Source organism: Arachis ipaensis, chromosome B8, assembly GCF_059453495.1.
Source record: "Arachis ipaensis isolate K30076 ecotype BB chromosome B8, ASM5945349v1, whole genome shotgun sequence".
In the NCBI taxonomy this organism is placed as follows: Eukaryota; Viridiplantae; Streptophyta; class Magnoliopsida; order Fabales; family Fabaceae; genus Arachis; species Arachis ipaensis.
The window spans coordinates 99,936,497-99,939,542 of NC_142443.1; the positions used below are offsets into that span (position 1 = coordinate 99,936,497).

General features: G+C 32.8%; 1 non-coding gene across 1 annotated transcript; it reads right to left on the reverse strand.

Moving 5' to 3' along the window:
* Positions 1-1,908: 1,908 nt before the first annotated feature.
* LOC148548995 (small nucleolar RNA R71) lies at positions 1,909-2,011 on the reverse strand. The gene has a single exon (XR_015898342.1). It is a non-coding gene; the product is annotated as a small nucleolar RNA R71 (small nucleolar RNA).
* Between the last annotated feature and the right edge of the window lie 1,035 nt (positions 2,012-3,046).

Here is a 3,046-nt window from a genome sequence, read left to right on the forward strand (position 1 = left end):
AAAATTTGATGTTTCTTGTTTGAGTCTTGTGTCAATTGCATCTTTTTAATTTTTTTAAAAATTTTTGAAACTCATGCATGGTGGTCTTCATAATCTTCAAGTTGTTCTTGATGATTTGCTTTGTTTGATACTTTGCAATTTTATGTTTTGTGTCTTTTCTTGTTTTTCATATACATTTTCAATTTGTTAGTGTCTAAAGTTTGAGAATTTCTAAGTTTGGTGTCTTGCATGTTTTTCTTTTCTTAAAAAATTTTCAAAAATAAGTTCTTGGTGTTCATCTTGACATTCAAAGTGTTCTTGGTGTTCATCTTGACATTCAAGGTGTTCTTGCATGCATTTTTATTTTGATCTTAAATTTTTATGTGTGTTTCATTTTTGTTGTTTAATAGAAAAAGAGAAAAACATAAAAATGATATCTTTCCTTTTTTCTCTCTCCTCATTAAAAATTCAAAAATAAAAAATATCTTTCCCTTATTTCACTCATAAATTTTCGAAAATTTGAGTTGACTTTTTCAAAACTTTTTAAAATTTAGTTGTTTCTTATGAGTCAAATCAAATTTTCAATTTAAAAATTCTATCTTTTTCAAATCTTTTTCAAAAATCAAATCTTTTTCATTTTTCTTTCATAATTTCGAAATTTTCAAAATTTATTTTCAAAATCTTTTTCTTATTTCTATTTCATATTTTCGAAATTAATGCTAACAATCAATGTGATTGATTCAAAAATTTTTAAGTTTATTACTTGCCTATTAAGAAAGGTTCAATCTTTAAATTTTAAAATCATATCTTTTTGTTTCTTGTTAGAAAAGTAATCAACTTTAATTTTCAAAATCAAATCTTTTTAAATTTCTTTTTCAAATCTTTTTTCAAAATGAATGTCAATCACATCTTTTTCAAAATCAATTTCAAAATCTTTTCTAACCTCTTATCTTTTTAAAATTGATTTTCAAATCTTTCTCAAATTAATCCTATCTTTTTGTTTGATTCTTATCTTTTTCAAAACTACCTAATTAATTCTCTCTCTCTAATTTTCGAAAATCACCTTCCTCTTTTTCAAAATTCCTTTTTAATTAACTAATTATTTTAAATTTTAATTTTAATTTTATTTCTTTTCTTATTTTCGAATTTTAATTTTAATTTTAAATTAAAAACAAAAAAAATTTATTTTGTTTAATTTTTGAATTATTCTCTCATCTCTCATCTCCTTCTATTTATTTATTCATCTACTAACAGTTCTCTTCCACCCAAAATTTGAACACAATCTTCCTCTCTGTGTTCGAGTTTTTCTCTTCCCCTTTTCTTATTCTTCTCACATAAAGGAACCTCTCTACTGTGGCAAAGAGGATCCCTATTATTTTCTATTATCTTCTTTTTCATATGAGCAGGAGCAAGGATAAGAACATTCTTGTTGAAGCTGATCCGAAACCTGAAAGGACTCTGAAGAGGAAGCTAAGAGAAGCTAAAACACAACACTCTGAAGAAGACTTTACTGAAATTTTTGAAAAAGAAGGAGACATGGCCGAAAATAATAACAATGCAAGGAAGATGCTTGGTGACTTTACTGCACCAAATTCCAACTTACATGGAAGAAGCATCTCAATCCCTGCCATTGGAGCAAATAATTTTGAGCTTAAACCTCAATTAGTTTCTCTGATGCAACAGAACTGCAAGTTTCATGGACTTCCGTCAGAAGATCCTTTTTAGTTCTTAACTGAATTCTTGTAGATATGTGATACTGTTAAGACCAATGGGGTTGATCCCGAGGTCTACAGACTCATGCTTTTCCCGTTTGCTATAAGAGACAGAGCTAGAATATAGTTGGACTCTCAACCTAAAGATAGCCTGAACTCTTGGGATAAGCTGGTCACGGCTTTCTTAGCCAAGTTCTTTCTTCTTCAAAAGCTTAGTAAGCTTAGAGTGGATGTTCAAACTTTAGAAGAATGGTGAATCCCTCTATGAAGCTTGGGAGAGATATAAGTAATTGACCAAAAAGTGTCCTTCTGACATGCTTTCAGAATGGAATATCCTGGATATATTCTATGATGGTCTATCTGAGTTATCAAAGATGTCATTGGACCATTCTGCAGGTGGATCCATTCACCTAAAGAAAACGCCTGCAGAAGCTCAGGAACTCATTGACATGGTTGCAAATAACCAGTTTATGTACACTTCTGAGAGGAATCCTGTAAGTAATGGGACGCCTCAGAAGAAGGGAGTTCTTGAAATTGATGCTCTGAATGCCATATTGGCTCAGAACAAAATATTGACTCAGTAAGTCAATATGATTTCTCAGAGTCTGAATGGAATGCAAGCTGCATCCAACAGTACTCAAGAGGCATCTTCTGAAGAAGAAGCTTATGATCCTGAGAACCCTGCAATAGCAGAGGTGAATTACATGGGTGAACCCTATAAAAACACATATAATCCCTCATGGAGAAATCACCCAAATTTATCATGGAAGGATCAACAAAAGCTTCAACAAGGCTTTAATAATGGTCGAAGAAACAGGTTTAGCAATAGAAAGCCTTTTCCATCATCCACTCAGCAACAGACAGAGAATTCTGAGCAGAGTCTATCTAGCTTAGCAAATATAGTCTCTGATCTATCTAAGGCCACTGTGAGTTTCATGAATGAAACAAGGTCCCCATTAGAAATTTGGAGGCACAAGTGGGCCAGCTGAGTAAAAGAGTCAATGAAACCCCTCCTAGTACTCTCCCAAGCAATACAGAAGAGAATCCAAAGAGAGAGTGCAAGGCCATTGATTTAACCATCATGGCCAAACCTATAAGGGAGGGAGAGGACGTGAATCCTAGTGAGGAAGACCTCCTGGGACGTTCAGTGACCAATAAGGAGTTTCCCTTTGAGGAACCAAAGGAATCTGAGGCTCATCTAGAGACCATAGAGATTTCATTGAACCTCCTTCTGCCTTTCATGAGCTCTGATGAGTATTCTTCTTCTGAAGAGAATGAAGGCGTCACTGAAGAGCAAGTTGCTAAGTATCTTGGTGCAATCATGAAGCTGAATGCCAAATTATTTGGTAATGAGA